Genomic DNA, 10093 nt, shown 5'->3' with positions numbered 1-10093 from the left:
AACAAATAAAATCCTTTAAAAAACAGTAAAGCTCTAATGAAAATTCAAGACATTTCTGAAAAAATACAAGGAGAGGACATATGTTATGGCAGATATAATGAATCTTATAGAGCTATGATGATTAAAACAAAACAGTGTTAGTGTGAGAATAGATAAATAGGTCATTGGAATAGACTAGAGAGCCCTCAAACAGACCAGATATATGAGAATTAGTATTGTCTTACAAATCTTTGGGGAATTTCTAAACTATTCAATGGGTAGTATCAAAACATTTGATTATCCATATGTGGAAAATAGGTTTTTTACTCATACCATTGGCAAAAAGTAAATTTCAAATGAATGTACCCAAATATGGAGATCAGAACTTTAAAACTACTAGGAAAAAACATAGGAGAATATCTTCATGCCCTCAGTATAGGTTATAAAAAAATCACAAAGGGAAATATTGATAAATCACACTACATTCGAAAACTTCTGTATAAAATCACATCACAAATACCATTAAAAGTTGAAAAACTTCTTTGGAGAACATATTTGCAATATGTGTAACTATCAAATGATTGGTATCCAGAATACATAAAGATTGTCAATATGTCAATTATAAACAGAAAAATCAGAAAAAAGTGGGTAAATGATAAAACAGGCAGTTCATAGAAGAGGACACACATTTGGCCAAAGGTTCAACCTCTCAAGTAATCAGGAAAATGCAAATAAAAACAAAAATTAGATTCTATTTCACACCATCAGATGAATGAAAATAAAGTCAGTAAATATCAAGTTTTGATGGATCTCTGGCAAACCAGGAACACTCAAACACTGCTAATGAAAGTACAGATTGGAGTAAGTGCAATTTGGCACTACTAGTGAAGCTGAAAAAATATATATCTGGCAATTTCACTTTAAGGTCATGTATCTCAGAGAAATCTCCACTTGTGTTTAAGGAGACGTGTGCTGTGTTTTATATGATTACTATAATGGCAAAAACTAGTGACAATTTAATGTTTATCAAAGTGGGATATATTCATATGATGAAGTATGTGATTGTTATAAAGGAACAAACCCTATTCCCAAAATATACTGAGATATGTTGAAATAAAGGAGCATATTATACAGTTACATGAATGGTATGATCCCATGATGTAAACACAGGTACGAATATGCATGAAACATATAATGAATATATATACATATGTGTTGAAGGTATAAGAACACAGCCTAGAAAGATACTAAGATACAAAAATCAGAATAGGGAAAGGAGAAAGGTAAATGATACTGGAGAAACAACACAAATCTTCAGCTCTCTCTGTAATTTTGTTCTTGTATTTACAAAAAATCTGAAGCAAATGACAAGAATGAAATTATGTGTTCTGTGTACTTGATTACTTGTTATATTATTCTCTGTACTTTGCCCATCCTTAAAATTTTGTTCCGGGGATCCCTGAGTGGCACAGGCGTTTGGTGCCTGCATTCGGCCCAGGGTGTGACCCTGGAGTCCCGGGATTGAGTCCCATGTCGGGCTCCCTGCATGGAGCCTGCTTCTCCCTTTGCCTGTGTCTCCGCCTCTCTGTGTGTGTGTGTCTCTCATGAATAAATAACTAAAATATTTTAAAAATAAAATAAAATAAAAATTTGTTCCAATAAAAAATAAACATGCTACATAAGGTGGACAAGGATTTCTAGAACCACTTGTTGGTACTTACCCATCAGAGTTCCTTCTTCTCCCTCACAGAAATTTTTTAAAAATATATTTTATTTATTTATTCATAAGAAACAGAGAGAGGGGGGGGCAGAGACACAGACAGAAGGAGAAGCAGGCTTCCCGCAAGGAGTTGGATGTGGGACTCGATCCCTGATCCCAGGGTCATGCCCTGAGCCTAAGGCAGATGCCCAACTGCTGAGCCACCCAGGTGTCCCTCCCTCACAGAACTTTGAAATGACCCTATATCTGCTGTGAGGATGAGTAAGGATTGCTATGTGTAAATATTATGCAACATAATGTTATGTGAATAGATGTGCACAGATACATTTATATAATATGTGATATATATATGGTGTATATATGATAAATATGCCTTTTTTTATTGCCCAAGATCCTGGCAGAACGAGCCCTTACCTAAAACTGTTTAGCACAGGCTAAGACCTGAGGTAGTACCCAAAGGAAAACTTTCTGTATTACTGTGAGAGGTGCCTATGTCAGGGCAGAGAGCCAAGATGGTAGAGGATCATTAGGAGGCTTCATGGAGAGATGGAGAGGAAAGGCTACCTTACCCTGGCCAGAGTGTCTCTAATTCAAGTTTCTGGCTGCACCTGATAGAGCAGAGGCAAACTTGGAGCAAGTCACTGAAAAGGAGCAGCCTCATAAATCTCTTTCCACCTCAGAGCTCCGGGAAGGATCCCCAATAAGCCTGGCTATCTTGGAGAGGTGTTGTCATGCATGGGTGAACTCTTTAGTCTCGAACCCAAGGCAACCCTAGAGAGGTCCTGGGCCTTGTCTCCCTCTCTCTTCCACTAGATAAGAATTTTGCTGAGAATTAAAACTGCACACCTGGGCAGCCTGGTGGCTCAGCAGTTTAGCACTGCCTTCAGCCCAGGGCGTGATCCTGGAGACCTGGGATTGAGTCCCACGTCGGGCTCCCGGCATGGAGCTTGTTTCTCCCTCTGCCTGTGTCTCTCTCTCTCTCTGATGAATAAATAAATAATGAAAAAATCTTTAAAACTGCACACCTATAAAAACATCTTTCCTTTCCTGTGCAAAGCAATGCTGCTGGCCCATGAGCAGTAGGAGCAGACGCTGAGCTGCTCTCCGGTAATGGCAGACTGGGTCGATGCTGGGCCATTGGTACCATTTTAGCCTTTCCATTCATCCTACTTCCAAATGCTCACCACTATGTGTTATCCTCACATCATCGCTCACACCTCTGAGCACTTTCCAGAAGTGAAGTACAACATTTTGTGACAGTGTAATAGAGAGGTATGATGAGATATGGTCCCCACTGGTGAAGGTTTTACAAATTTAGCCAATAGATCTAAGAAACAAAAACCCAAGGAGTCTATGGTAAGTGCCAATTGAAGTTTCAAGCAGTATATATACACCACAGGAGGTTAGGAGTGGTTGAGGTCCTAAAGGAGGTTTCATTAACGAGATGGGACTTGGCACGGTTCTAAAAGACAGTAGCAGCATACATTTGAATCAGATTCATGTGTGTCTGTGGATTTTTTTTCTCTTCCAGAAAGAATTTCTTAGATCAGGGATGGCAAATAGATTTCATCTTAAGGGACCACTCCAATGGATAGGTGTCCAGCAGGAAGGGCTAAGATTGCTTCTGGGTTGGGAGAAGAGTGTTGATATCCTTCTAAGGTATCTGCCAGAGGTATAGCTTAGGTAGGTGGCAGCATGTGTGTGCCATTTTTGGTAAATTATGACATCTGATTTACAAAGATGGCTTTGCCATTAAGTGAAACACATACATTACCGGTGTGTGGTCCTGCCACCTTAAATTTCAGTTTCTCCTCATATGCACTAGAAGACCTATAGCTTTACATTTAATTACAGAGCTGGAAAAGAAAGCTCTCTATCCTAAAGGTGGTTAATTCAGGATATTAATTATATTAATAAGTAATATAATTATTATATTATAATAATGCGATGAGACAAATGTCTTTGTTCAAAGTATCACCCTAGGATTCGCTGTGTGGGTGGAATCCTGTGGGATGCTGACAGTTTGTGGGAATTTCATGTGGAAGAAACTGGGTTAATAAGGTCACCATTTTTCTTTTTTTGGCGTAGGCATTATTCTACAGTGCATGTGTAGAAAAATCTTATTTCCAGAGCTCGCATTCAATATTTTCATAAAAGAAATCATGGTGACAATGTATGTCAAGAAGAGTCATGCGTGATTTGAAATTCGATAGATATTTTCCTTCAGAAGCATAATAATAATAATGACAAAACATTCATGTGCACGCAAAACTTTTCTGAAAGATCATATTCAAGTTGATGTAAATGCACAGTCTGGGGCTGGAAAGGCAGACAGAAATACCTACAGCACATTCCCATCAATCTCAAACTGGGTCATCGGGAAGACGTGATGGAAAGTGCACAGTCTCCACACTCAGAAATACCTTGATGCAAATCCTGACCACCCTCATTTTCTGACTATCTGACCTTGGACTATTTCTTCAAATAGGAGATGGCAATAGCAATAGTGAGTCCAGAGGATTGTTAAAAGGATTAAATGAGGTATGTGTGTAAAGCACCTAGTAAATACCTAGTACTGTTGCAATATACTTGCTCCTTTCTTCTCTTTTACCCCTTGTACGACTAAGATTATCTGATTCCAACTCTGCAAATTCTTTCTGGTTTTCTATTCCACTTTCAGGTGTGAGCAAAGGAAAATATTTCCTTCATTTCTGAATGACTTAAGTACTTCTGCTCGCAACCCCCAAACCTCCTTCTGGGAATGCAATGCTATGGCTCCTGTGACCGCCCCCCCCCCACCACATCCTTCACTTTCTGTCACCAGAGGCAACCCTTGCAGCTTTTCTACCTTGCAGGATTGCCCCAGGCAAGCCACGGGGTGATGCTTTTACCAATACTCACAATCTTCTGAAAGACATACTTCATGAGTATTTTAAAAAGTGAGTCTATACCTAGTAATAGAAGAATAATTGACATATTCCTTTAGGTCAGAGACTGGATGTCCTGTTTCTTCTTTTCCTATTTGTATAAGTTATTACTATGAGTAAATATGTAGCCAAGATAATCCAATATTTATCTATTTACTGATTGATAATAGGAGAACAGAGAAATGCCAGAAACATGGGCAAGGGGTGAGGGAAATAAAGGGTCGGGAGGGCAGAAACATGTGAAAATCTGGAAAAAAACTGCTCGGGGCAAGGGAGACTGGTGGATGTACCTCAGTAGGCCATAGACTCTCGGCACAACAAAAATAAATAAAAGAAGGAAAAATAAACTCTGTGCCCCAGTTATCCAAATTAGTAATGGACGGTTTGTGGGCCATGAAATGTCTCATCGGGTGCCGCTCTATTTTGCTGGGGCGTGCATGGCTTCCCTTATAGGCAGCTAAACACATACTTATGGCTTTTTCAGCCCCTCATGGAAACTCTACGCCAGCCAGAAGTAATTTCCACACTTTATTATGTTCTGTTGGAGAATTCTATATACTTTTCACCCCAGAAAAGATTTCAAGTATCACTGAAACCTCGGCTTTAATGACCCCAATAAAGTTTGGAAGGAACTGTGATTTTTCAGAAAACTCTTCAAATGCTGAGCAGCTGTTGCAGATGCCACTTTATAAATAGCCACCTGCTCATTGAACAGTGACAATGTGCATCAGACTGATGAAAATGATGCTGCTTTTAACCTCGGACTGGATGGGATACTCCTCTGAGAAAAGTAGACTTTTCTCCCGCTATGTGTCTTGCTACAGAAACACAGCGGAAGACAACCCCAATGCCCCCCTCCACAGATAAAATTACTTAAGTCTTGAATCAGTTGAGCGACCTACATAAGCATTCCTGAAAATAATATTTCAAAGTATTTTAGTGAAACCCTATGTGTAAGCATGCACGTGCACTCACACAGAGTCTTATGGGTTTATAGGAAGTTTTGTGAGTGGATAAAAAGAGAAAAGAATGATTTTTTTTTATATTGCTGATTCCATATAGAGTTGAGCAAAGGGAGTTTGAGCCAAAAGGGTTTGAACTATGTGGGTTCACTGATGTATGGGTTTTTACATATATATATAGTACATATGTACAATACTGTAAGTGTATTTTTTTTAAGATTTTATTTATTTATTGATGAGAGACACAGAGAGCGAGAGAGAACGCAGCAGAGACACAGGCAGAGGGAGAAGCAGGCTCCATGCAGGGAGTGCGACGTGGGACTCGATCCTCGCTCTCCAAGATCAGGCCCTGGGCTGAAGGCAGCGCTAAACCGCTGAGCCACCCGGGATGCTCTGTGCCTCTTTTTTTTTTTTTTTAATTTTTTTAAAATTTATTTATTTATGATAGTCACAGAGAGAGAGAGAGAGAGAGAGAGAGAGAGAGAGAGAGAGAGAGAAGGCAGAGACATAGGCAGAGGGAGAAGCAGGCTCCATGCACCGGGAGCCCGATATGGGATTCGATCCCGGGTCTCCAGGATCGCGCCCTGAGCCAAAGGCAGGTGCCAAACCGCTGCGCCACCCAGGGATCCCTGTAAGTGTATTTTCTTTATGATTTTCTTTCTTTTTAAGATTTTATTTTTTAAGTAATCTCTACCCTCATCTTGGGGCTTGAACTCAACCCCAAGATCAAGAATCACAGACTCTACCAAATGAGCCAGCCAGGTGCCCCCCTTATGATTTTCTTAATAAGTTTCCTTACTCTATCTTAATTTATTGTGCGAATACAGTATAAGATACATATAACATACAAAATATGTGTTAAGCGACTCTTTTTGTTACTGGCAAGGCTTCCTGTCAACAGTAGACTCTTAGTAGTTTGGGGGAGTCGTTTGGGGGAGTCAAAAGTTATGCATGGATATTTGACTGCACAGGGGGGTTGGCACCCCTAACCCTCATATGAACAACATTGTTCACGAGTCAACTATATATTGTTTGTGAGAGGTTAACTTTTTAAAAGCAACAGGAAAAAAAGGCAATGCTTTTTTTTCTTTTTGGCAATGCTTATTACCGTGAAAAGGATCATCAACTGAAGAAGGGTGTTGGGGCAGATTAAGGTGAGCACCAATACAGTGTGTCTCTCAAAGTTGAATTAAGTTCGGAACTCTTCTAATGGTTACAGAGAAAGTTCTCTTGGACTCAGAAGAAAATGTTTTGGATTTTCATGTGTCCTTTGTCCTTAGTTGTCCAGACAATGACTTTATAAACTAAACTCTGGTTTTAGGAAACTATCCTTAAATTGGGGATTATCACCAGGGAAGGATTTGCTTTTACAACCAATATCAACAAAATGAAGGTTACTATTACAATAAAGACAGAACAGAAAAGTCTTCTTTGTAGTAATCGTGTTTTTTTTTTTTAATTTTTCAGCATTTTATGGTGTTTTAACATCTTGAGGTTTTGTTAATCCTGGAAAGAAAGTCACTCCCAGGACTGATTCCTTGAGATAGTAAACAACTTGCCTGCAAGCACACCTTTCATGTGCAAATCAACCAATCCCTTGGCCCTACCACCAAACACCTCCGTTATCAAATTTACACACCGAACCAATGTCCCTTCCCTGCCCTAAATCACCCCCAGAGCTACATACCATACTATTGGGGACCGCCCCATAGCCAGAGCCCGCTAAAATGATTCAAACTAGCCAATCCTAATGTTAACCTTGCCTTGTCCATTCCTTCCCATGAAAATCACAATAAAGGCTTTCACCCACCGTCTCCCCTGCACCCTTCTGCCTCCTGATTAACTCTGGCACTTCCTGTGTGGCTCTGTATGGTGTCACATGTCCCCTCACCCTGGGAAACAGGAGTGGTCAATCCTTCTTTTAAAGACAGTTACCTTCATGCCTGTCACCTTACCACAGTCAATTAAAACAAATCCTAGGTACATTTCAAGACACTCTTAGATTCTCAGACAGGAACCCTAGTTTAAGAGACATTGCTCTAGAAAAGCCGTTTCAAAGTGTGCTCCGTGGACCAGCAGTATCACCTGACAGCTTGTTAGCAATGCAAATTCTTGGATTCCATCCAGACTTGATGCATCAGAACCCCCAGGAAGCGGGAAGTGGGGCCCAGCAATAAGCCCTCCAGGGGACTCAGACACCTGCTCCAGTTTGAGAAACCCCACCCTCTAGCCGGCCATAGCAACCTTCTATGCACTCTTGGTTATTATTTTATTTCTGCACCTTTCTGGGGAGCCAACGGCTTCCTTCGTGAAACTGTCTGTGTACCACAGGCGTCATTTCCTGGCCTTTAAAGCTACCCTCCTCGGCTACCAGTTTCACTCTCTGAAAGCAAAATTCGTCATTCCCCCCCACCCACCACCCTGCTCAGAATTGCCCATGTGCAGGCTTGGCCCTGAGATCACGTCCTTACACTTTGTGTCCCAGGCCCTCCCTTGCTGAGCCCAAGTCTCCCGCCCCTGGGCCCATGGGAACCACGGGGCTTGTCGGGGCAAAGGGGTGCAGTGCAGAGGAGAAGCCAAGTTTCAAAACTCAGGGACAGCCCCTAAATTTCCAAGACCTTTATGCCTTTATCTGCTCATTTCTGATCTCACAAAGAAAGGTAATTAGCATTTTTCTCACACTGGAGCCTCCCTCTAGCTTGGAAGCTGTAAGACATCTTCATGGTCTATCATATTACTTGTAAAAAAAATTTAAAAAGTAAAAAATATATATATGTGTGTATATATTTGAATGTAATTTTGGTGAGAACATTTCCATAATCATTTTCAACCTAGTGAAAGTTCTCTTTCTTCCCCAAGTGCTGAAAAATGATCCAGTGCAGCGCGCTGCCTTTTAATAGGGAGCCTTATTCAAATTAATGTAATCCTACTTGTTTCTCACAAATAGAGATGTTTTCTTTCCCTTGTTTGCATAGATGAATGTTTAAACTTTTCATCTGTGTGTAGTGACATCACAAGCTCCGCTTTATTTGCCAAGTAAACAAATCGGCATGTGAAGGCCTCATGCACAAAAGACATAAATATTTCCTAATCATTATCACTGTCTCGCGTTATTTATCTGGCTCCTGGTACAAAACCCATCATTTTAAAAGCCTTCAGAAATTTCTCGAAAGGGGCTCAGATTTCAGCAAAAGTGTGAGCATGGGGGGCTGGGAGAGGGGAATGGAACTGTGTATGGTAGGATTGCAAGAAAGGAGACCTGGCATTCATCCGGCTCTGCCAGAAGTCCACTGTAGCACCTCGTAAAAGTCACTTAACCTCTCAGGCTCTTATTCCCCCCTTCTCATTTTATTTTATTTTTTAAAAGATTTTATTTTTAAGCAATCTCTATACCCAACGTGGGGCTCGAACTTACAACCTGGAGATCAAGAGTCACAAACTCCTCCAATGGAGCCAGCCAGGTGCCCTGCCCTCTTCTCATTTGTTTGTTTGTTTGTTTTAGATAATGTCAACTGGCCAATGAACCCCTGTGGCTCAACGCTTCTATGGTCTAGAAAGAGTTGGATCCCTTCTCCTTGTCCCATTACAAGACTTGGTCAGCTGTGAGAACACAGTTTTGGCACCGAAATGAGTGGTATTGCTGGAGGTGAGCAACTGTTCCAGAAGCATAGCGGTCTGGGGTTGCCTCCTGCCCGGGAAGGATCTGACCATTCATCACCTTACAAGCTCCTTCTCAGGCAACCCACTTGTGATTCAGGAAGATTCTTGGCCCTGCAACAGGCTTTCCTGCTGACTTTCCTTCTGCGGGAAGAGCGAGGCTTTAATTTCACAATGTGATGAATTTAAATTCTCTTAAAATAGTGGCTCTCGACCTTTGCTTCACGTTTGCACCATGCGGGAAACATTTAAAAATAACAATATCTAGGTCCCAGCCCCCAGGGATTCTGATATTGGTCTAGGGTATGGCCAGGGCATTGGGGTTTTCAAAAGCCCCCCAGCTGGTTCCAAATGCAGCCAGATTCCAGAACCAGTGCTGAGAGGATGTGGCTGCAGTGATTCAAAAGGCTGGCCTCAGATCCCTCCCCAAGATGGATATTAAAACAAAGGAGAGAGGAAGAAAGAAATCGCCTGGGGAGAAGACCAAAGGGGAAGCGAATGGCTGAAGGAGGAAGGATTAGGCAGGTACTGAGGGCAATCTCCACTGTCCTCATAAAGCAGGTGCCGAACAAACACATCCTGCTAGGGGGCAACGATTCTGTGCAGACAGCTGACTCCCCAGCTTGGCTTCTGGCTTCGCCAGAGCCCAGGGGACATGAAAGCTAATCCTGTGCAGAGATGTGTTCTGTTTTCCATCTGGCTCTCTGCTCTCCCTCCCTAAACACTGCCTGGTGTGGGGACTGCTAAGGGGGCACACTTTTTTTCCGTGTGCCACACTGAGCTTGGCACATGTGCACAAGGATGCAGCCCAGCTGCTGAAGACAGGAGCCAGCCTCCCCACACCCCTG

This window comes from Nyctereutes procyonoides, unplaced genomic scaffold, assembly GCF_905146905.1.
Source record: "Nyctereutes procyonoides isolate TBG_1078 unplaced genomic scaffold, NYPRO_anot_genome, whole genome shotgun sequence".
Lineage (NCBI taxonomy): Eukaryota > Metazoa > Chordata > Mammalia > Carnivora > Canidae > Nyctereutes > Nyctereutes procyonoides.
The sequence above is the reverse complement of the archived record's forward strand: the minus strand, read 5'-3'. Positions refer to the sequence as shown.